Below are 19,365 nucleotides of genomic sequence, written 5' to 3' on the forward strand. Positions count from 1 at the left end.
TTCTCCAAGAATTTTCAAAGATTATGGAGAGTGGTTCAGAAATTTCTTCTGCTATCTCCTTCAGTACTCCACGCTCCAGCTTGCTGGGGCTTCCTTAAATGGGTTCAACAACAGAATGATGGAATGAGTGGGTGGGGTTTTGGTGGGAGACTGTACTCTGGGGCTGCTGGGAAATGTCTCTCACTTGAATATTGTAGCAGTGGATGGCCTTCTTCCAGGCAGCGGGACATGTGACTCTCTGGCAGCACGATGGAGCTGAACACGGAGCAGCCTGTGGAAAATGGGCTGTGTGTTGCCGTTTTTGTTTTTCCATAGCAAAACCACGCACCCACTTCTAGTTGGTCTCCCTGGGCCTAATGAGGGTTGCGGCCATGTTGGTAGGTCTGGAGGAAGCCTTTGCCCAGTATACTCTGGCTTTTTTTCAGAACGTAAAAATCTTTTGCCTTTTACTAAAGATTTCGGTGGAGAGAAGCAAAACTGAGTTTTCTGGCAATTTTTGCACGCTACAGCTTGCTGGGGCTTCCTTAAATGGGTTCAACAACAGAATGAAGGAATGAGTGGGTGGGGTTTTGGTGGGAGACTGTACTCTGGGGCTCCTGGGAAATGTCTCTCATTTGAATATTGTAGCAGTGGATGGCCTTCTTCCAGGCAACGGGACATGTGACTCTCTGGCAGCACGATGGAGCTGAACACGGAGCAGCCTGCGGAAAATGGGCTGTGTGTTGCTATTTTTGTTTTTCCATAGCCAAACCACACACCCACTTCTAGGTGGTCTCCCTGGGCCAAATGAGGGCTGTGCCCATGGTGGTAGGTCAGGAGGAAGCCCTTGCTCAGTATACTCTGGCTTCTCTTCAGAATGTAAAAATCTTTCGCCTTTTACTAAAGATTTCCGTGGAAAGAAGCAAACCTGAGTTTTGTGGAAATTTTTGCATGCTCCAGCTTGCTGGGGCTTCCTTAAATGGGTTCAACAACAGAATGAAGGAATGAGTGGGTGGGGTTTTGGTGGGAGACTGTACTCTGGGGCTGCTGGGATCTGTCTCTCATTTGAATATTGTAGCAGTGGATGGCCTTCTTCTAGGCAGCGGGACATGTGACTCTCTGGCAGCACGATGGAGCTGAACACGGAGCAGCCTGCGGAAAATGGGCTGTGTGTTGCCGTTTTTGTTTTTCCATAGCCAAACCACGCACCCACTTCTAGGTGGTCTCCCTGGGCCAAATGAGGGCTGTGCACATGGTGGTAGGTCAGGAGGAAGCCCTTGCCCAGTATACTCTGGCTCCTCTTCAGAACGTAAAAATCTTTTGCCTTTAACTAAAGATTTCCGTGGAGAGAAGCAGAACTGAATTTTGTGGCAATTTTTGCAAGCTCCAGCTTGCTGGGGCTTCCTTAAATGGGTTCAACAACAGAATGAAGGAATGAGTGGGTGGGGTTTTGGTGGGAGACTGTACTCTGGGGCTGCTGGGAAATGTCTCTCATTTGAATTTTTTTAGCAGTGGATGGCCTTCTTCCAGGCAGCGGGACATGTGACTCTCTGGCAGCAGGATGGAGCTGAACACGGAGCAGCCTGCGGAAAATGGGCTGTGTGTTGCCGTTTTTGTTTTTCCATAGCCAAACCACGCACCCACTTCTAGGTGGTCTCCCTGGGCCAAATGAGGGCTGCGGCCATGGTGGTAGGTCAGGAGGAAGCCCTTGCGCAGTATACTCTGGCTTTTCTTCAGAACGTAAAAATCTTTCGCCTTTTACTAAAGATTTCCGTGGAGAGAAGCAAAACTGAGTTTTGTGGCAATTTTTGCACGCTCCAGCTTGCTGGGGCTTCCTTAAATGGGTTCAACAACAAAATGAAGGAATGAGTGGGTGGGGTTTTGGTGGCAGACTGTACTCTGGGGCTGCTGGGAAATGTATCTCATTTGAATAATGTAGCAGTGGATGGCCTTCTTCCAGGCAGCGGGACATGTGACTCTCTGGCAGCACGATGGAGCTGAACACGGAGCAGCCTGTGGAAAATGGGCTGTGTGTTGCCGTTTTTGTTTTTCCATAGCCAAACCACGCACCCACTTCTAGGTGGTCTCCCTGGGCCAAATGAGGGCTGTGCCCATGGTGGTAGGTCAGTAGGAATCCCTTGCCCAGTATACTCTGGCTTTTCTTCAGAACGTAAAAATCTTTCGCCTTTTACTAAAGATTTCCGTGGAGAGAAGCAAATCTGAGTTTTGTGGCAATTTTTGCACGCACCAGCTTGCTGGCGCTATGGGTTCAACAACAGAATGATGGAATGAGTGGGTGGGGATTTGGTGGGAGACTGTACTCTGGGGCTTATGGGAAATGCCTCTCATTTGAATATTGTAGCAGTGGATGGCCTTCTTCCAGGCAGCGGGACATGTGACTCTCTGGCAGCAGGATGGAGCTGAACACGGAGCAGCCTGCGGAAAATTGGCTGTGTGTTGCCGTTTTTGTTTTTCCATAGTCAAACCATGCACCCACTTCTAGGTGGTCTCCCTGGGCCAAATGAGGGCTGTGCCCATGGTGGTAGGTCAGGAGGAAGCCCTTGCCCAGTATACTCTGGCTTCTCTTCAGAACGTAAAAATCTTTCGCCTTTTACTAAAGATTTCCGTGGAGAGAAGCAAAACTGAGTTTTGTGGCAATTTTTGCACGCTCCAGCTTGCTGGGGCTACCTTAAATGGGTTCAACAACAGAATGAAGGAATGAGTGGGTGGGGTTTTGTTGGGAGACTGTACACTGGGGCTGCTGGGAGATGTCTCTCATTTGAATATTGTAACAGTGGATGGCCTTCTTCCAGGCAGCGGGACATGTGACTTTCTGGCAGCAGGATGGAGCTGAACACGGAGCAGCCTGCGGAAAATGGGCTGTGTGTTGCCATTTTTGTTTTTCCATAGCCAAACCACGTACCCACTTCTAGGTGGTCTCCCTAGGCCTAATGAGAGCTGTGCCCATGGTGGTAGGTCAGGAGGAAGCCCTTGCCCAGTATACTCTGGCTTCTCTTCAGAATGTAAAAATCTTTCGCCTTTTACTAAAGATTTCCGTGGAGAGAAGCAAAACTGAGTTTTGTGGCAATTTTTGCACGCTCCAGCTTGCTGGGGCTTCCTTAAATGGGTTCAACAACAGAATGAAGGAATGAGTGGGTGGGGTTTTGGTGGGAGACTGTACTCTGGGGCTGCTGGGAAATGTCTCTCATTTGAATATTGTAGCAGTGGATGGCGTTCTTCCAGACAGCGGGACAGGTGACAATCTGGCAGCAAGATGGAGCTGAACACGGAGCAGCCTGCGGAAAATGGGCTGTGTGTTGCCGTTTTTGTTTTTCCATAGCCAAACCACGCACCCACTTCTAGGTGGTCTCCCTGGGCCAAATGAGGGCTGTGCCCATGGTGGTAGGTCAGGAGGAAGCCCTTGCCCAGTATACTCTGGCTTCTCTTCAGAACGTAAAAATCTTTCGCCTTTTACTAAAGATTTCCGTGGAGAGAAGCAAAACTGAATTTTGTGGCAATTTTTGCACGCTCCAGCTTGCTGGGGCTTCTTTAAATGGGTTCAACAACAGAATGAAGGAATAAGTGGGTGGGGTTTTGGTGGGAGACTGTACTCTGGGGCTGCTGGGAAATGTCTCTCATTTGAATATTGTAGCAGTGGATGGCCTTCTTCCAGGCAGCAGGACATGTGACTCTCTGGCAGCAAGATGGAGCTGAACATGGAGCAGCCAGCGGAAAATGGGCTGTGTGTTGCCGTTTTTGTTTTTCCATAGCCAAACCACGCACCCACTTCTAGGTGGTCTCCCTGGGCCAAATGAGGGCTGTGCCCATGGTGGTAGGTCAGGAGGAAGCACTTGCCTAGTATACTCTGGCTTTTCATCAGAATGTAAAAATCTTTCGCCTTTTATTAAAGATTTCCGTGGAGAGAAGCAAAACTGAGTTTTGTGGCAATTTTTGCACGCTCCAGCTTGCTGGGACTTCCTTAAATGGGTTCAACAACAGAATGAAGGAATGAGTGGGTGGGGTTTTGGTGGGAGACTGTACTCTGGGGCTGCTGGGAAATGTCTCTCATTTGAATATTGTAGCAGTGGATGGCCTTCTTTCAGGCAACGGGACATGTGACTCTCTGGCAGCACGATGGAGCTGAACACGGAGCAGCGTGCGGAAAATGGGCTGTGTGTTGCCATTTTTGTTTTTCCATAGCCAAACCACGCACCCACTTCTAGGTGGTCTCCCTGGGCCAAATGAGGGCTGTGCCCATGGTGGTAGGTCAGGAGGAAGCCCTTGCCCAGTATACTCTGGCTTCTCTTCAGAACGTAAAAATCTTTCGCCTTTTACTAAAGATTTCCGTGGAGAGAAGCAAACCTGAGTTTTGTGGCAATTTTTGCATGCTCCAGCTTGCTGGGGCTTCCTTAAATGGGTTCAACAACAGAATGAAGGAATGAGTGGGTGGGGTTTTGGTGGGAGACTGTCCTCTGGGGCTGCTGGGATCTGTCTCTCATTTGAATATTGTAGCAGTGGATGGCCTTCTTCTAGGCAGCGGGACATGTGACTCTCTGGCAGCACGATGGAGCTGAACACGGAGCAGCCTGCGGAAAATGGGCTGTGTTGCTGTTTTTGTTTTTCCATAGCCAAACCACGCACCCACTTCTAGGTGGTCTCCCTGGGCCAAATGAGGGCTGTGCCCATGGTGGTAGGTCAGGAGCAAGCCCTTGCCCAGTATCCTCTGGCTTCTTTTCAGAACGTAAAAATCTTTCGCCTTTTACTAAAGATTTCCGTGGAGAGAAGCAAAACTGAGTTTTGTGGCAATTTTTGCATGCTCCAGCTTGCTGGGGCTTCCTTAAATGGGTTCAACAACAGAATGAAAGAATTAGTGGGTGGGGTTTTGGTGGGAGCCTGTACTCTGGGGCTGATGGGAAATGCTTCTCATTTGAATATTGTAGCAGTGGATGGCCTTCTTCCAGGCAGCGGGACATGTGACTCTCTGACAGCAGGATGGAGCTTAACACAGAGCAGACTGCGGAAAATGGGCTGTGTGTTGCCGTTTTTGTTTTTCCATAGCCAAACCACGCACCCACTTCTAGGTGGTCTCCCTGGGCCAAATGAGGGCTGCGGCTATGGTGGTAGGTCAGGAGAAAGCCCTTGCGCCGTATACTCTGGCTTTTCTACAGAACGTAAAAATCTTTTGCCTTTTACTAAAGATTTCTGTGGAGAGAAGCAAAACTGAGTTTTGTGCCAATTTTTGCATGCTCCTGCTTGCTGGGGCTTCCTTAAATGTGTTTAACAACAGAATGAAGGAATGAGTGGGTGGGGTTTTGGTGGGAGACTGTACTCTGGGGCTGCTGGGAAATGTTTCTCATTTGAATATAGTAGCTGTGGATGGCCTTTTTTCAGTCAGCGAGACATGTGACTCTCTGGCAGCACGATGGAGCTGAACACGGAGCAGCCTGTGGAAAATGGGCTGTGTGTTGCCATTTTTGTTTTTCCATAGCCAAACCACGCACCCACTTCTAGGTGGTCTCCCTGGGCCAAATGAGGGCTGTGCACATGGTGGTAGGTCAGGAGGAAGCCCTTGCCCAGTATACTCTGGCTTCTCTTCAGAACGTAAAAATTTTTTGCCTTTTATTAAAGATTTCTGTGGAGAGAAGCATAACTGAGTTTTGTGGCAATTTTTGCACGCTCCAGCTTGCTGGGACTTCCTTAAAAGGGTTCAACAACAGAATGAAGGAATGAGTGGGTGGGGTTTTGGTGGGAGACTGTACTCTGGGGCTGCTGGGAAATGTCTCTCATTTGAATATTGTAGCTCTGGATGGCCTTTTTCCAGGCAGCGGGACATGTGACTCTCTGGCAGCACGATGGAGCTGAACACGGAGCAGATTTCCGTGTAGAGAAGCAAAACTGAATTTTGTGGCAATTTTTGCATGCTCCAGCTTGCTGGGGCTTCCTTAAATGGGCTCAACAACAGAATGAAGGAATGAGTGGGTGGGGTTTTGGTGGGAGACTGTACTCTGGGGCTGCTGGGAAATGTCTCTCATTTGAATATTGTAGCAGTGGATGGCCTTCTTCCAGGCAGCGGGACATGTGACTGTCTGGCAGCAAGATGGAGCTGAACATGGAGCAGCCTGCGGAAAATGGGCTGTGTGTTGCCGTTTTTGTTTTTCTATAGCCAAACCACGCACCCACTTCTAGGTGGTCTCCCTGGGCCAAATGAGGGCTGTGCCCATGGTGGTAGGTCAGGAGGAAGCCCTTGCCCAGTATACTCTGGCTTCTCTTCAGAATGTAAAAATCTTTCGCCTTTTATTAAAGATTTCAGTGGAGAGAAGCAAAACTGAGTTTTGCGGCAATTTTTGCACGCTCCAGCTTGCTGGGACTTCCTTAAATGGGTTCAACAACAGAAAGAAGGAATGAGTGGGTGGGGTTTTGGTGGGAGTCTGTACTCTGGGGCTGCTGGGAAATGTCTCTCATTTGAATATTGTAGCTCTGGATGGCCTTCTTCCAGGTAGCGGGACATGTGACTCTCTGGCAGCACGATGGAGCTGAACACGGAGCAGCCTGTGGAAAATGGGCTGTGTGTTGCCGTTTTTGTTTTTACATAGCAAAACCACGCACCCACTTCTAGGTGGTCTCCCTGGGCCTAATGAGGGTTGCGGCCATGTTGGTAGGTCTGGAGGAAGCCTTTGCCCAGTATACTTTGGCTTTTCTTCAAAACGTAAAAAATCTTTTGCCTTTTACTAAAGATTTCCGTGGAGAGAAGCAAAACTGAGTTTTCTGGCATTTTTTGCACGCTCCAGCTTGCTGGGGCTTCCTTAAATGGGTTCAACAACAGAATGAAGGAATGAGTGGGTGGGGTTTTGGTGGGAGACTGTACTCTGGGGCTCCTGGGAAATGTCTCTCATTTGAATATTGTAGCAGTGGATGGCCTTCTTCCAGGCAACGGGACATGTGACTCTCTGGCAGCACGATGGAGCTGAACACGGAGCAGCCTGCGGAAAATGGGCTGTGTGTTGCCATTTTTGTTTTTCCATAGCCAAACCACGCACCCACTTCTAGGTGGTCTCCCTGGGCCAAATGAGGGCTGTGCCCATGGTGGTAGGTCAGGAGGAAGCCCTTGCCCAATATACTCTGGCTTCTCTTCAGAACGTAAAAATCTTTCGCCTTTTAATAAAGATTTCCGTGGAGAAAAGCAAACCTGAGTTTTGTTGAAATTTTTGCATGCTCCAGCTTGCTGGGGCTTCCTTAAATGGGTTCAACAACAGAATGAAGGAATGAGTGGGTGGGGTTTTGGTGGGAGACTGTACTCTGGGGCTGCTGGGATCTGTCTCTCATTTGAATATTGTAGCAGTGGATGGCATTCTTCTAGGCAGCGGGACATGTGACTCTCTGGCAGCACGATGGAGCTGAACACGGAGCAGCCTGCGGAAAATGGGCTGTGTGTTGCTGTTTTTGTTTTTCCATAGCCAAACCACGCACCCACTTCTAGGTGGTCTCCCTGGGCCAAATGAGGGCTGTGCCCATGGTGGTAGGTCAGGAGCAAGCCCTTGCCCAGCATACTCTGGCTTCTCTTCAGAACGTGAAAATCTTTTGCCTTTTACTAAAGATTTCCGTGAAGAGAAGCAAAACTGAGTTTTGTGGCAATTTTTGCATGCTCCAGCTTCTTGGGGCTTCCTTAAATGGGATCAATGAAAGAATGAGTGGGTGGGGTTTTGGTGGGAGCCTGTACTCTGGGGCTGATGGGAAATGCTTCTCATTTGAATATTGTAGCAGTGGATGGCCTTCTTCCAGGCAGCGGGACATGTGACTCTCTGGCAGCAGGATGGAGCTTAACACAGAGCAGCCTGCGGAAAATGGGCTGTGTGTTGCCGTTTTTGTTTTTCCATAGCCAAACCACGCACCCACTTCTAGGTGGTCTCCCTGGGCCAAATGTGGGCTGCGGCCATGGTGGTAGGTCAGGAGGAAGCCCTTGCGCCGTATACTCTGGCTTTTCTACAGAACGTAAAAATCTTTTGCCTTTTACTAAAGATTTCCGTGGAGAGAAGCAAAACTGAGTATTGTGCCAATTTTTGCACGCTCCAGCTTGCTGGGGCTTCCTTAAATGGGTTTAACAACAGAATGAAGGAATGAGTGGGTGGGGTTTTGGTGGGAGACTGTACTCTGGGGCTGCTGGGAAATGTTTCTCATTTGAATATAGTAGCCGTGGATGGCCTTTTTTCAGTCAGCGGGACACGTGACGCTCTGGCAGCAGGATGGAGCTGAACACGGAGCAGCCTGCGGAAAATGGGCTGTGTGTTGCCGTTTTTGTTTTTAAATCGCCAAACCACGCACCCACTTCTAGGTGGTCTCCCTGGGCCAAATGAGGGCTGCGGCCATGGTGGTAGGTCAGGAGGAAGCCCTTGCGCAGTATACTCTGGCTTTTCTTCAGAACGTAAAAATCTTTCGCCTTTTACTAAAGATTTCCGTGGAGAGAAGCAAAACTGAGTTTTTTGGCAATTTTTGCACGTTCCAGCTTGCTGGGGCTTCCTTAAATGGGTTCAACAACAGAATGAAGGAATGAGTGGGTGGGGTTTTGGTGGGAGACTGTACTCTGGGGCTGCTGGGAAATGTCTCTCATTTGAATATTGTAGCAGTGGATGGCGTTCTTCCAGGCAGCGGGACAGGTGACAATCTGGCAGCAAGATGGAGCTGAACACGGAGCAGCCTGCGGAAAATGGGCTGTGTGTTGCCGTTTTTGTTTTTCCATAGCCAAACCACGCACCCACTTCTAGGTGGTCTCCCTGGGCCAAATGAGGGCTGTGCCCATGGTGGTAGGTCAGGAGGAAGCCCTTGCCCAGTATACTCTGGCTTCTCTTCAGAACGTAAAAATCTTTCGCCTTTTACTAAAGATTTCCGTGGAGAGAAGCAAAACTGAATTTTGTGGCAATTTTTAGAGTCATAGAATCGTAGAGTTGGAAGGGACCTCCTGGGCCATCTGGTCCAACCCCCTGCTCAAAGCAGGATTCGCTAAATCATCCCAATCAGATGTCTGTCCAGCCTCTGTTTGAAGACTTCCATTGAAGGAGAACTCACCACTTCTCGTGGCAGCCTGTTCCACTCATTGATCACTCTAACTGTCAAAAAGTTTTTTCTAATATCTAATCTGTGTCTCCTCCCATTCAGTTTCATCCCATTGCTTCTAGTCTTTCCTTGTGCAAATGAGAATAAAGTTGATCCTTCTACAATGTGACAGCCCTTTAGATATTTGTAGACAGCAATTAAGTCTCCTCTCAGTCTTCTCTTTTGCAAACTAAACATTCCCAAATCCTGCAACCTTTCCTCATAAGACAGGGTTTGCAGACCGGTCACCATTCTGGTCGCTCTTTTCTGAACTTGCTCCAGTTTGTTGATGTCTTTTTTAAAATGTGGTGCCCAAAACTGGACACAATATTCCAGATGTGGTCTGACCAAAGAGGAGTAGAGGGAAATAATGACTTCACGTGATCTAGACTGTATGCTTCTGTTAATACATCCTAGAACTGCATTTGCCTTTTTTGCTGCTGCATCACACTGTTGACTCATATTCAGTCTGTGATCTATTAGTATACCCAAGTCTTTTTCACATGTGCTGTCACTTAGCCCTATTCCTCCCATTCTATATATGCTTTTTTCATTTTTATTGCCCAGATGTAGTACTTTGCATTTCTCCCTGTTAAAAACCATTCTGTTAGTTACTGCCCACTTCTCCAGTTTATTTAAATCTTTTTGAATCCTCTCTCTCTCTTCTCTAGAATTAGCTATCCCTCCTAGCTTTGTGTCATCAGCAAATTTAATCAGTTTACCCTCAATTCCTTCATCTAAATCGTTGATAAAGATGTTGAACAATACAGGGCCCAGGACAGAGCCCTGTGGTACCCCACTTGAGACATTCTTCCAACTGGATGTGCAGCCATTTACGACCACTCTTTGGGTCCGATCACTAAGCCAGCTATGAATCCACCTAACAGTTGCCTTGTCCATTCCATACTTAGTCATTTTTTCAATAAGGATTGTATGAGAGACTTTGTCAAATGCTTTGCTGAAGTCAAGATATACTATATCTACAGCATTTCCTTGATCCACCCAATCAGTGATACCGTCATAGAAGGAAATTAAGTTAGTCTGACATGACTTATTAGTTACAAACCCATGCTGACTCTGTTTGATCACTTCATTCTTATCCAGGTATTGACTTACATGTTGTTTAATAATTTGTTCAAAGATCTTTCCTGGTATAGAAGTCAGACTCACTGGCCTATAGTTGCCTGGGTCCACCTTCTTCCCCTTTTTGAAGATAGGAACAACATTTGCTCTTCTCCAGTCTTCTGGCACTTCTCCTGTTCTCCAAGAATTTTCAAAGATTATGGAGAGTGGTTCAGAAATTTCTTCTGCTATCTCCTTCAGTACTCCACGCTCCAGCTTGCTGGGGCTTCCTTAAATGGGTTCAACAACAGAATGATGGAATGAGTGGGTGGGGTTTTGGTGGGAGACTGTACTCTGGGGCTGCTGGGAAATGTCTCTCACTTGAATATTGTAGCAGTGGATGGCCTTCTTCCAGGCAGCGGGACATGTGACTCTCTGGCAGCACGATGGAGCTGAACACGGAGCAGCCTGTGGAAAATGGGCTGTGTGTTGCCGTTTTTGTTTTTCCATAGCAAAACCACGCACCCACTTCTAGTTGGTCTCCCTGGGCCTAATGAGGGTTGCGGCCATGTTGGTAGGTCTGGAGGAAGCCTTTGCCCAGTATACTCTGGCTTTTCTATAGAACGTAAAAATCTTTTGCCTTTTACTAAAGATTTCGGTGGAGAGAAGCAAAACTGAGTTTTCTGGCAATTTTTGCACGCTACAGCTTGCTGGGGCTTCCTTAAATGGGTTCAACAACAGAATGAAGGAATGAGTGGGTGGGGTTTTGGTGGGAGACTGTACTCTGGGGCTCCTGGGAAATGTCTCTCATTTGAATATTGTAGCAGTGGATGGCCTTCTTCCAGGCAACGGGACATGTGACTCTCTGGCAGCACGATGGAGCTGAACACGGAGCAGCCTGCGGAAAATGGGCTGTGTGTTGCCATTTTTGTTTTTCCATAGCCAAACCACACACCCACTTCTAGGTGGTCTCCCTGGGCCAAATGAGGGCTGTGCCCATGGTGGTAGGTCAGGAGGAAGCCCTTGCTCAGTATACTCTGGCTTCTCTTCAGAACGTAAAAATCTTTCGCCTTTTACTAAAGATTTCCGTGGAAAGAAGCAAACCTGAGTTTTGTGGAAATTTTTGCATGCTCCAGCTTGCTGGAGCTTCCTTAAATGGGTTCAACAACAGAATGAAGGAATGAGTGGGTGGGGTTTTGGTGGAAGACTGTACTCTGGGGCTGCTGGGATCTGTCTCTCATTTGAATATTGTAGCAGTGGATGGCCTTCTTCTAGGCAGCGGCACATGTGACTCTCTAGCAGCACGATGGAGCTGAACACGGAGCAGCCTGCGGAAAATGGGCTGTGTGTTGCCGTTTTTGTTTTTCCATAGCCAAACCACGCACCCACTTCTAGGTGGTCTCCCTGGGCCAAATGAGGGCTGTGCACATGGTGGTAGGTCAGGAGGAAGCCCTTGCCCAGTATACTCTGGCTCCTCTTCAGAACGTAAAAATCTTTCGCCTTTAACTAAAGATTTCCGTGGAGAGAAGCAGAACTGAATTTTGTGGCAATTTTTGCAAGATCCAGCTTGCTGGGGCTTCCTTAAATGGGTTCAACAACAGAATGAAGGAATGAGTGGGTGGGGTTTTGGTGGGAGACTGTACTCTGGGGCTGCTGGGAAATGTCTCTCATTTGAATTTTTTTAGCAGTGGATGGCCTTCTTCCAGGCAGCGGGACATGAGACTCTCTGGCAGCAGGATGGAGCTGAACACGGAGCAGCCTGCGGAAAATGGGCTGTGTGTTGCCGTTTTTGTTTTTCCATAGCCAAACCACGCACCCACTTCTAGGTGGTCTCCCTGGGCCAAATGAGGGCTGCGGCCATGGTGGTAGGTCAGGAGGAAGCCCTTGCGCAGTATACTCTGGCTTTTCTTCAGAACGTAAAAATCTTTCGCCTTTTACTAAAGATTTCCGTGGAGAGAAGCAAAACTGAGTTTTGTGGCAATTTTTGCACGCTCCAGCTTGCTGGGGCTTCCTTAAATGGGTTCAACAACAAAATGAAGGAATGAGTGGGTGGGGTTTTGGTGGCAGACTGTACTCTGGGGCTGCTGGGAAATGTATCTCATTTGAATAATGTAGCAGTGGATGGCCTTCTTCCAGGCAGCGGGACATGTGACTCTCTGGCAGCACGATGGAGCTGAACACGGAGCAGCCTGTGGAAAATGGGCTGTGTGTTGCCGTTTTTGTTTTTCCATAGCCAAACCACGCACCCACTTCTAGGTGGTCTCCCTGGGCCAAATGAGGGCTGTGCCCATGGTGGTAGGTCAGTAGGAAGCCCTTGCCCAGTATACTCTGGCTTTTCTTCAGAACGTAAAAATCTTTCGCCTTTTACTAAAGATTTCCGTGGAGAGAAGCAAATCTGAGTTTTGTGGCAATTTTTGCACGCACCAGCTTGCTGGCGCTATGGGTTCAACAACAGAATGAAGGAATGAGTGGGTGGGGTTTTGGTGGGAGACTGTACTCTGGGGCTTATGGGAAATGCCTCTCATTTGAATATTGTAGCAGTGGATGGCCTTCTTCCAGGCAGCGGGACATGTGACTCTCTGGCAGCAGGATGGAGCTGAACACGGAGCAGCCTGCGGAAAATGGGCTGTGTGTTGCCGTTTTTGTTTTTCCATAGTCAAACCATGCATCCACTTCTAGGTGGTCTCCCTGGGCCAAATGAGGGCTGTGCCCATGGTGGTAGGTCAGGAGGAAGCCCTTGCCCAGTATACTCTGGCTTCTCTTCAGAACGTAAAAATCTTTCGCCTTTTACTAAAGATTACCGTGGAGAGAAGCAAAACTGAGTTTTGTGGCAATTTTTGCACGCTCCAGCTTGCTGGGGTTTCCTTAAATGGGTTCAACAACAGAATGAAGGAATGAGTGGGTGGGGTTTTGGTGGGAGACTGTACACTGGGGCTGCTGGGAGATGTCTCTCATTTGAATATTGTAACAGTGGATGGCCTTCTTCCAGGCAGCGGGACATGTGACTTTCTGGCAGCAGGATGGAGCTGAACACGGAGCAGCCTGCGGAAAATGGGCTGTGTGTTGCCATTTTTGTTTTTCCATAGCCAAACCACGTAACCACTTCTAAGTGGTCTCCCTAGGCCAAATGAGAGCTGTGCCCATGGTGGTAGGTCAGGAGGAAGCCCTTGCCCAGTATACTCTGGCTTCTCTTCAGAATGTAAAAATCTTTCGCCTTTTACTAAAGATTTCCGTGGAGAGAAGCAAAACTGAGTTTTGGGGCAATTTTTGCACGCTCCAGCTTGCTGGGGTTTCCTTAAATGGGTTCAACAACAGAATGAAGGAATGAGTGGGTGGGGTTTTGGTGGGAGACTGTACTCTGGGGCTGCTGGGAAATGTCTCTCATTTGAATATTGTAGCAGTGGATGGCGTTCTTCCAGACAGCGGGACAGGTGACAATCTGGCAGCAAGATGGAGCTGAACACGGAGCAGCCTGCGGAAAATGGGCTGTGTGTTGCCGTTTTTGTTTTTCCATAGCCAAACCACGCACCCACTTCTAGGTGGTCTCCCTGGGCCAAATGAGGGCTGTGCCCATGGTGGTAGGTCAGGAGGAAGCCCTTGCCCAGTATACTCTGGCTTCTCTTCAGAACGTAAAAATCTTTCGCCTTTTACTAAAGATTTCCGTGGAGAGAAGCAAAACTGAATTTTGTGGCAATTTTTGCACGCTCCAGCTTGCTGGGGCTTCCTTAAATGGGTTCAACAACAGAATGAAGGAATAAGTGGGTGGGGTTTTGGTGGGAGACTGTACTCTGGGGCTGCTGGGAAATGTCTCTCATTTGAATATTGTAGCAGTGGATGGCCTTCTTCCAGGCAGCAGGACATGTGACTCTCTGGCAGCAAGATGGAGCTGAACATGGAGCAGCCAGCGGAAAATGGGCTGTGTGTTGCCGTTTTTGTTTTTCCATAGCCAAACCACGCACCCACTTCTAGGTGGTCTCCCTGGGCCAAATGAGGGCTGTGCCCATGGTGGTAGGTCAGGAGGAAGCACTTGCCCAGTATACTCTGGCTTTTCATCAGAATGTAAAAATCTTTCGCCTTTTATTAAAGATTTCCGTGGAGAGAAGCAAAACTGAGTTTTGTGGCAATTTTTGCACGCTCCAGCTTGCTGGGACTTCCTTAAATGGGTTCAACAACAGAATGAAGGAATGAGTGGGTGGGGTTTTGGTGGGAGACTGTACTCTGGGGCTGCTGGGAAATGTCTCTCATTTGAATATTGTAGCAGTGGATGGCCTTCTTTCAGGCAACGGGACATGTGACTCTCTGGCAGCACGATGGAGCTGAACACGGAGCAGCCTGCGGAAAATGGGCTGTGTGTTGCCATTTTTGTTTTTCCATAGCCAAACCACGCACCCACTTCTAGGTGGTCTCCCTGGGCCAAATGAGGGCTGTGCCCATGGTGGTAGGTCAGGAGGAAGCCCTTGCCCAGTATACTCTGGCTTCTCTTCAGAACGTAAAAATCTTTCGCCTTTTATTAAAAATATCCGTGGAGAGAAGCAAACCTGAGTTTTGTGGCAATTTTTGCATGCTCCAGCTTGCTGGGGCATCCTTAAATGGGTTCAACAACAGAATGAAGGAATGAGTGGGTGGGGTTTTGGTGCGAGACTGTCCTCTCGGGCTGCTGGGATCTGTCTCTCATTTGAATATTGTAGCAGTGGATGGCCTTCTTCTAGGCAGCGGGACATGAGACTCTCTGGCACCACGGTGGAGCTGAACACGGAGCAGCCTGCGGAAAATGGGCTGTGTTGCTGTTTTTGTTTTTCCATAGCCAAACCACGCACCCACTTCTAGGTGGTCTCCCTGGGCCAAATGAGGGCTGTGCCCATGGTGGTAGGTCAGGAGCAAGCCCTTGCCCAGTATCCTCTGGCTTCTTTTCAGAACGTAAAAATCTTTCGCCTTTTACTAATGATTTCCGTGGAGAGAAGCAAAACTGAGTTTTGTGGCAATTTTTGCATGCTCCAGCTTGCTGGGGCTTCCTTAAATGGGTTCAACAACAGAATGAAAGAATTAGTGGGTGGGGTTTTGGTGGGAGCCTGTACTCTGGGGCTGATGGGAATTGCTTCTCATTTGAATATTGTAGCAGTGGATGGCCTTCTTCCAGGCAGCGGGACATGTGACTATCTGACAGCAGGATGGAGCTTAACACAGAGCAGACTGCGGAAAATGGGCTGTGTGTTGCCGTTTTTGTTTTTCCATAGCCAAACCACGTACCCACTTCTAGGTGGTCTCCCTGGGCCAAATGAGGGCTGCGGCTATGGTGGTAGGTCAGGAGGAAGCCCTTGCCCAGTATACTCTGGCTTTTCTACAGAACGTAAAAATCTTTTGCCTTTTACTAAAGATTTCTGTGGAGAGAAGCAAAACTGAGTTTTGTGGCAATTTTTGCACGCTCCAGCTTGCTGGGGCTTCCTTAAATGTGTTTAACAACAGAATGAAGTAATGAGTGGGTGGGGTTTTGGTGGGAGACTGTACTCTGGGGCTGCTGGGAAATGTTTCTCATTTGAATATAGTAGCCGTGGATGGCCTTTTTTCAGTCAGCGAGACATGTGACTCTCTGGCAGCACGATGGAGCTGAACACGGAGCAGCCTGTGGAAAATGGGCAGTGTGTTGCCATTTTTGTTTTTCCATAGCCAAACCACGCACCCACTTCTAGGTGGTCTCCCTGGGCCAAATGAGGGCTGTGCACATGGTGGTAGGTCAGGAGGAAGCCCTTGACCAGTATACTCTGGCTTTTCTTCAGAACGTAAAAATCTTTCGCATTTTACTAAAGATTTCCGTGGAGAGAAGCAAAACTGAGTTTTGTGGCATTTTTTGCACGCTCCAGCTTGCTGGCGCTATGGGTTCAACAACAGAATGAAGGAATGAGTGGGTGGGGTTTTGGTGGGAGACTGTACTCTGGGGCTGCTGGGAAATGTCTCTCATTTGAATATTGTAGCAGTGGATGGCGTTCTTCCAGGCAGCGGGACAGGTGACAATCTGGCAGCAAGATGGAGCTGAACACGGAGCAGCCTGCGGAAAATGGGCTGTGTGTTGCCGTTTTTGTTTTTCCATAGCCAAACCACGCACCCACTTCTAGGTGGTCTCCCTGGGCCAAATGAGGGCTGTGCCCATGGTGGTAGGTCAGGAGGAAGCCCTTGCCCAGTATACTCTGGCTTCTCTTCAGAATGTAAAAATATTTTGCCTTTTATTAAAGATTTCTGTGGAGAGAAGCAAAACTGAGTTTTGTGGCAATTTTTGCACGCTCCAGCTTGCTGGGACTTCCTTAAATGGGTTCAACAACAGAATGAAGGAATGAGTGGGTGGGGTTTTGGTGGGAGACTGTACTCTGGGGCTGCTGGGAAATGTCTCTCATTTGAATATTGTAGCTCTGGATGGCCTTTTTCCAGGCAGCGGGACATGTGACTCTCTGGCAGCACGATGGAGCTGAACACGGAGCAGATTTCCGTGGAGAGAAGCAAAACTGAATTTTGTGGCAATTTTTGCACGCTCCAGCTTGCTGGGGCTTCCTTAAATGGGCTCAACAACAGAATGAAGGAATGAGTGGGTGGGGTTTTGGTGGGAGACTGTCCTCTGGGGCTGCTGGGATCTGTCTCTCATTTGAATATTGTAGCAGTGGATGGCCTTCTTCTAGGCAGCGGGACATGTGACTCTCTGGCAGCACGATGGAGCTGAACACGGAGCAGCCTGCGGAAAATGGGCTGTGTTGCTGTTTTTGTTTTTCCATAGCCAAACCACGCACCCACTTCTAGGTGGTCTCCCTGGGCCAAATGAGGGCTGTGCCCATGGTGGTAGGTCAGGAGCAAGCCCTTGCCCAGTATCCTCTGGCTTCTTTTCAGAACGTAAAAATCTTTCGCCTTTTACTAAAGATTTCCGGGGAGAGAAGCAAAACTGAGTTTTGTGGCAATTTTTGCATGCTCCAGCTTGCTGAGGCTTCCTTAAATGGGTTCAACAACAGAATGAAAGAATTAGTGGGTGAGGTTTTGGTGGGAGCCTGTACTCTGGGGCTGATGGGAAATGCTTCTCATTTGAATATTGTAGCAGTGGATGGCCTTCTTCCAGGCAGCGGGACATGTGACTCTCTGACAGCAGGATGGAGGTTAACACAGAGCAGACTGCGGAAAATGGGCTGTGTGTTGCCGTTTTTGTTTTTCCATAGCCAAACCACGTACCCACTTCTAGGTGGTCTCCCTGGGCCAAATGAGGGCTGCGGCTATGGTGGTAGGTCAGGAGGAAGCCCTTGCGCCGTATACTCTGGCTTTTCTACAGAACTTAAAAATCTTTTGCCTTTTACTAAAGATTTCTGTGGCGAGAAGCAAAACTGAGTTTTGTGCTAATTTTTGCATGCTCCAGCTTGCTGGGGCTTCCTTAAATGTGTTTAACAACAGAATGAAGGAATGAGTGGGTGGGGTTTTGGTGGGAGACTGTACTCTGGGGCTGCTGGGAAATGTTTCTCATTTGAATATAGTAGCCGTGGATGGCCTTTTTTCAGTCAGCGGGACATGTGACTCTCTGGCAGCACGATGGAGCTGAACACGGAGCAGCCTGTGGAAAATGGGCTGTGTGTTGCCATTTTTGTTTTTCCATAGCCAAACCACGCACCCACTTCTAGGTGGTCTCCCTGGGCCAAATGAGGGCTGTGCACATGGTGGTAGGTCAGGAGGAAGCCCTTGACCAGTATACTCTGGCTTTTCTTCAGAACGTAAAAATCTTTCGCTTTTTACTAAAGATTTCTGTGGAGAGAAGCAAAACTGAGTTTTGGGGCAATTTTTTCACGCTCCAGCTTGCTGGAGCTACCTTAAATGGGTTCAACAACAGAATGAAGGAATGAGTGGGTGGGGTTTTGGTGGGAGACTGTACTCTGGGGCTGATGGGAGATGCCTCTCATTTGAATATTGTAGCAGTGGATGGCCTTCTTCCAGGCAGCGGGACATGTGACTTTCTGGCAGCAGGATGGAGCTGAACACGGAGCAGCCTGCGGAAAATGGGCTGTGTGTTTCCGTTTTTGTTTTTCCATAGCCAAACCACGCACCCACTTCTAGGTGGTCTCCCTGGGCCAAATGAGGGCTGTGCCCATGGTGTTAGGTCAGGATGAAGCACGTGCCCAGTATACTCTGGCTTCTCTTCAGAACGTAAAAATCTTTCGAATTTTACTAAAGATTTCCGTGGAGAGAAGCAAAACTGAGTTTTGTGGCAATTTTTGCACGCTCCAGCTTGCTGGCGCTATGGGTTCAACAACAGAATGAAGGAATGAGTGGGTGGGGTTTTTGTGGGAGACTGTACTCTGGGGCTGCTGGGAAATGTCTCTCAATTGAATATTGTAGCAGTGGATGGCGTTCTTCCAGGCAGCGGGACAGGTGACAATCTGGCAGCAAGATGGAGCTGAACACGGAGCAGCCTGCGGAAAATGGGCTGTGTGTTGCCGTTTTTGTTTTTCCATAGCCAAACCACGCACCCACTTCTAGGTGGTCTCCCTGGGCCAAATGAGGGCTGTGCCCATGGTGGTAGGTCAGGAGGAAGCCCTTGCCCAGTATACTCTGGCTTCTCTTCAGAACGTAAAAATCTTTCGCCTTTCACTAAAGATTTCTGTGGAGAGAAGCAAAACTGAGATTTGTGGCAATTTTTGCACGCTCCAGCTTGCTGGGACTTCCTTAAATGGGTTCAACAACAGAATGAAGGAATGAGTGGGTGGGGTTTTGGTGGGAGACTGTACTCTGGGGCTGCTGGGAAATGTCTCTCATTTGAATATTGTAGCTCTGGATGGCCTTTTTCCAGGCAGCGGGACATGTGACTCTCTGGCAGCACGATGGAGCTGAACACGGAGCAGCCTGCGGAAAATGGGCTGTGTGTTGCCGTTTTTGTTTTTCCATAGCCAAACCACGCACCCACTTCTAGGTGGTCTCCCTGGGCCAAATGAGGGCTGTGCCCATGGTGGTAGGTCAGTAGGAAGCCGTTGCCCAGTATACTCTGGCTTTTCTTCAGAACGTAAAAATCTTTTGCCTTTTACTAAAGATTTCCGTGGAGAGAAGCAAAACTGAGTTTTGTGGCAATTTTTGCACGCTCCAGCTTGCTGGCGCTATGGGTTCAACAACAGAATGAAGGAATGAGTGGGTGGGGTTTTGGTGGGAGACTGTACTCTGGGGCTGCTGGGAAATGTCTCTCATTTGAATATTGTAGCAGTGGATGGCGTTCTTCCAGGCAGCGGG

At 48.6% G+C, this 19,365-nt stretch overlaps 40 non-coding genes across 40 annotated transcripts; all 40 read left to right on the forward strand.

Annotated features, from left to right (window-relative positions):
• Nucleotides 1-405: 405 nt before the first annotated feature.
• On the forward strand, nt 406-521 carry LOC141064340 (U5 spliceosomal RNA). The gene has a single exon (XR_012225560.1). It is a non-coding gene; the product is annotated as a U5 spliceosomal RNA (small nuclear RNA).
• A 314-nt stretch (nt 522-835) lies between these two features.
• LOC141063664 (U5 spliceosomal RNA) lies at nt 836-951 on the forward strand. The gene has a single exon (XR_012224953.1). It is a non-coding gene; the product is annotated as a U5 spliceosomal RNA (small nuclear RNA).
• Nucleotides 952-1,265: 314 nt separating this feature from the next.
• Nucleotides 1,266-1,381, forward strand: LOC141064439 (U5 spliceosomal RNA). The gene has a single exon (XR_012225650.1). It is a non-coding gene; the product is annotated as a U5 spliceosomal RNA (small nuclear RNA).
• Nucleotides 1,382-1,696: 315 nt separating this feature from the next.
• LOC141064892 (U5 spliceosomal RNA) lies at nt 1,697-1,812 on the forward strand. Its single transcript, XR_012226057.1, has one exon. It is a non-coding gene; the product is annotated as a U5 spliceosomal RNA (small nuclear RNA).
• A 314-nt stretch (nt 1,813-2,126) lies between these two features.
• LOC141065107 (U5 spliceosomal RNA) lies at nt 2,127-2,242 on the forward strand. Its single transcript, XR_012226252.1, has one exon. It is a non-coding gene; the product is annotated as a U5 spliceosomal RNA (small nuclear RNA).
• Nucleotides 2,243-2,549: 307 nt separating this feature from the next.
• On the forward strand, nt 2,550-2,665 carry LOC141065121 (U5 spliceosomal RNA). The gene has a single exon (XR_012226265.1). It is a non-coding gene; the product is annotated as a U5 spliceosomal RNA (small nuclear RNA).
• Nucleotides 2,666-2,979: 314 nt separating this feature from the next.
• LOC141064870 (U5 spliceosomal RNA) lies at nt 2,980-3,095 on the forward strand. Its single transcript, XR_012226037.1, has one exon. It is a non-coding gene; the product is annotated as a U5 spliceosomal RNA (small nuclear RNA).
• A 314-nt stretch (nt 3,096-3,409) lies between these two features.
• Nucleotides 3,410-3,525, forward strand: LOC141065122 (U5 spliceosomal RNA). Its single transcript, XR_012226266.1, has one exon. It is a non-coding gene; the product is annotated as a U5 spliceosomal RNA (small nuclear RNA).
• Nucleotides 3,526-3,839: 314 nt separating this feature from the next.
• LOC141064541 (U5 spliceosomal RNA) lies at nt 3,840-3,955 on the forward strand. Its single transcript, XR_012225742.1, has one exon. It is a non-coding gene; the product is annotated as a U5 spliceosomal RNA (small nuclear RNA).
• A 314-nt stretch (nt 3,956-4,269) lies between these two features.
• LOC141064223 (U5 spliceosomal RNA) lies at nt 4,270-4,385 on the forward strand. Its single transcript, XR_012225455.1, has one exon. It is a non-coding gene; the product is annotated as a U5 spliceosomal RNA (small nuclear RNA).
• A 312-nt stretch (nt 4,386-4,697) lies between these two features.
• LOC141065248 (U5 spliceosomal RNA) lies at nt 4,698-4,813 on the forward strand. The gene has a single exon (XR_012226381.1). It is a non-coding gene; the product is annotated as a U5 spliceosomal RNA (small nuclear RNA).
• A 314-nt stretch (nt 4,814-5,127) lies between these two features.
• On the forward strand, nt 5,128-5,243 carry LOC141063987 (U5 spliceosomal RNA). Its single transcript, XR_012225243.1, has one exon. It is a non-coding gene; the product is annotated as a U5 spliceosomal RNA (small nuclear RNA).
• A 314-nt stretch (nt 5,244-5,557) lies between these two features.
• Nucleotides 5,558-5,673, forward strand: LOC141064461 (U5 spliceosomal RNA). The gene has a single exon (XR_012225670.1). It is a non-coding gene; the product is annotated as a U5 spliceosomal RNA (small nuclear RNA).
• Nucleotides 5,674-6,232: 559 nt separating this feature from the next.
• Nucleotides 6,233-6,348, forward strand: LOC141064426 (U5 spliceosomal RNA). The gene has a single exon (XR_012225638.1). It is a non-coding gene; the product is annotated as a U5 spliceosomal RNA (small nuclear RNA).
• Nucleotides 6,349-6,662: 314 nt separating this feature from the next.
• Nucleotides 6,663-6,779, forward strand: LOC141064228 (U5 spliceosomal RNA). The gene has a single exon (XR_012225459.1). It is a non-coding gene; the product is annotated as a U5 spliceosomal RNA (small nuclear RNA).
• Nucleotides 6,780-7,093: 314 nt separating this feature from the next.
• Nucleotides 7,094-7,209, forward strand: LOC141064231 (U5 spliceosomal RNA). Its single transcript, XR_012225462.1, has one exon. It is a non-coding gene; the product is annotated as a U5 spliceosomal RNA (small nuclear RNA).
• A 314-nt stretch (nt 7,210-7,523) lies between these two features.
• LOC141064869 (U5 spliceosomal RNA) lies at nt 7,524-7,639 on the forward strand. The gene has a single exon (XR_012226036.1). It is a non-coding gene; the product is annotated as a U5 spliceosomal RNA (small nuclear RNA).
• Nucleotides 7,640-7,945: 306 nt separating this feature from the next.
• On the forward strand, nt 7,946-8,061 carry LOC141065009 (U5 spliceosomal RNA). Its single transcript, XR_012226163.1, has one exon. It is a non-coding gene; the product is annotated as a U5 spliceosomal RNA (small nuclear RNA).
• A 314-nt stretch (nt 8,062-8,375) lies between these two features.
• LOC141064922 (U5 spliceosomal RNA) lies at nt 8,376-8,491 on the forward strand. Its single transcript, XR_012226085.1, has one exon. It is a non-coding gene; the product is annotated as a U5 spliceosomal RNA (small nuclear RNA).
• A 314-nt stretch (nt 8,492-8,805) lies between these two features.
• On the forward strand, nt 8,806-8,919 carry LOC141064519 (U5 spliceosomal RNA). Its single transcript, XR_012225722.1, has one exon. It is a non-coding gene; the product is annotated as a U5 spliceosomal RNA (small nuclear RNA).
• Nucleotides 8,920-10,730: 1,811 nt separating this feature from the next.
• LOC141064522 (U5 spliceosomal RNA) lies at nt 10,731-10,846 on the forward strand. The gene has a single exon (XR_012225725.1). It is a non-coding gene; the product is annotated as a U5 spliceosomal RNA (small nuclear RNA).
• A 314-nt stretch (nt 10,847-11,160) lies between these two features.
• Nucleotides 11,161-11,276, forward strand: LOC141064914 (U5 spliceosomal RNA). Its single transcript, XR_012226077.1, has one exon. It is a non-coding gene; the product is annotated as a U5 spliceosomal RNA (small nuclear RNA).
• A 314-nt stretch (nt 11,277-11,590) lies between these two features.
• On the forward strand, nt 11,591-11,706 carry LOC141064644 (U5 spliceosomal RNA). Its single transcript, XR_012225836.1, has one exon. It is a non-coding gene; the product is annotated as a U5 spliceosomal RNA (small nuclear RNA).
• Nucleotides 11,707-12,021: 315 nt separating this feature from the next.
• LOC141064893 (U5 spliceosomal RNA) lies at nt 12,022-12,137 on the forward strand. Its single transcript, XR_012226058.1, has one exon. It is a non-coding gene; the product is annotated as a U5 spliceosomal RNA (small nuclear RNA).
• Nucleotides 12,138-12,451: 314 nt separating this feature from the next.
• On the forward strand, nt 12,452-12,567 carry LOC141065108 (U5 spliceosomal RNA). The gene has a single exon (XR_012226253.1). It is a non-coding gene; the product is annotated as a U5 spliceosomal RNA (small nuclear RNA).
• A 307-nt stretch (nt 12,568-12,874) lies between these two features.
• LOC141063705 (U5 spliceosomal RNA) lies at nt 12,875-12,990 on the forward strand. The gene has a single exon (XR_012224990.1). It is a non-coding gene; the product is annotated as a U5 spliceosomal RNA (small nuclear RNA).
• A 314-nt stretch (nt 12,991-13,304) lies between these two features.
• Nucleotides 13,305-13,420, forward strand: LOC141065243 (U5 spliceosomal RNA). Its single transcript, XR_012226377.1, has one exon. It is a non-coding gene; the product is annotated as a U5 spliceosomal RNA (small nuclear RNA).
• Nucleotides 13,421-13,734: 314 nt separating this feature from the next.
• LOC141065124 (U5 spliceosomal RNA) lies at nt 13,735-13,850 on the forward strand. Its single transcript, XR_012226267.1, has one exon. It is a non-coding gene; the product is annotated as a U5 spliceosomal RNA (small nuclear RNA).
• A 314-nt stretch (nt 13,851-14,164) lies between these two features.
• Nucleotides 14,165-14,280, forward strand: LOC141064542 (U5 spliceosomal RNA). Its single transcript, XR_012225743.1, has one exon. It is a non-coding gene; the product is annotated as a U5 spliceosomal RNA (small nuclear RNA).
• A 314-nt stretch (nt 14,281-14,594) lies between these two features.
• On the forward strand, nt 14,595-14,710 carry LOC141064623 (U5 spliceosomal RNA). Its single transcript, XR_012225817.1, has one exon. It is a non-coding gene; the product is annotated as a U5 spliceosomal RNA (small nuclear RNA).
• Nucleotides 14,711-15,022: 312 nt separating this feature from the next.
• LOC141064396 (U5 spliceosomal RNA) lies at nt 15,023-15,138 on the forward strand. Its single transcript, XR_012225611.1, has one exon. It is a non-coding gene; the product is annotated as a U5 spliceosomal RNA (small nuclear RNA).
• Nucleotides 15,139-15,452: 314 nt separating this feature from the next.
• Nucleotides 15,453-15,568, forward strand: LOC141064017 (U5 spliceosomal RNA). Its single transcript, XR_012225270.1, has one exon. It is a non-coding gene; the product is annotated as a U5 spliceosomal RNA (small nuclear RNA).
• A 314-nt stretch (nt 15,569-15,882) lies between these two features.
• LOC141064278 (U5 spliceosomal RNA) lies at nt 15,883-15,998 on the forward strand. Its single transcript, XR_012225505.1, has one exon. It is a non-coding gene; the product is annotated as a U5 spliceosomal RNA (small nuclear RNA).
• Nucleotides 15,999-16,305: 307 nt separating this feature from the next.
• On the forward strand, nt 16,306-16,421 carry LOC141064687 (U5 spliceosomal RNA). Its single transcript, XR_012225875.1, has one exon. It is a non-coding gene; the product is annotated as a U5 spliceosomal RNA (small nuclear RNA).
• Nucleotides 16,422-16,978: 557 nt separating this feature from the next.
• On the forward strand, nt 16,979-17,094 carry LOC141064353 (U5 spliceosomal RNA). Its single transcript, XR_012225572.1, has one exon. It is a non-coding gene; the product is annotated as a U5 spliceosomal RNA (small nuclear RNA).
• A 314-nt stretch (nt 17,095-17,408) lies between these two features.
• LOC141064460 (U5 spliceosomal RNA) lies at nt 17,409-17,524 on the forward strand. The gene has a single exon (XR_012225669.1). It is a non-coding gene; the product is annotated as a U5 spliceosomal RNA (small nuclear RNA).
• A 314-nt stretch (nt 17,525-17,838) lies between these two features.
• Nucleotides 17,839-17,954, forward strand: LOC141064344 (U5 spliceosomal RNA). Its single transcript, XR_012225564.1, has one exon. It is a non-coding gene; the product is annotated as a U5 spliceosomal RNA (small nuclear RNA).
• A 314-nt stretch (nt 17,955-18,268) lies between these two features.
• On the forward strand, nt 18,269-18,384 carry LOC141064339 (U5 spliceosomal RNA). The gene has a single exon (XR_012225559.1). It is a non-coding gene; the product is annotated as a U5 spliceosomal RNA (small nuclear RNA).
• A 307-nt stretch (nt 18,385-18,691) lies between these two features.
• On the forward strand, nt 18,692-18,807 carry LOC141064517 (U5 spliceosomal RNA). The gene has a single exon (XR_012225720.1). It is a non-coding gene; the product is annotated as a U5 spliceosomal RNA (small nuclear RNA).
• A 314-nt stretch (nt 18,808-19,121) lies between these two features.
• Nucleotides 19,122-19,237, forward strand: LOC141065204 (U5 spliceosomal RNA). Its single transcript, XR_012226342.1, has one exon. It is a non-coding gene; the product is annotated as a U5 spliceosomal RNA (small nuclear RNA).
• Nucleotides 19,238-19,365: the final 128 nt, after the last annotated feature.

This window comes from Dendrobates tinctorius, unplaced genomic scaffold (assembly GCF_039654945.1).
Source record: "Dendrobates tinctorius isolate UK_male_01 unplaced genomic scaffold, ASM3965494v1 ptg000250l, whole genome shotgun sequence".
Classification (NCBI taxonomy): Eukaryota; Metazoa; Chordata; class Amphibia; order Anura; family Dendrobatidae; genus Dendrobates; species Dendrobates tinctorius.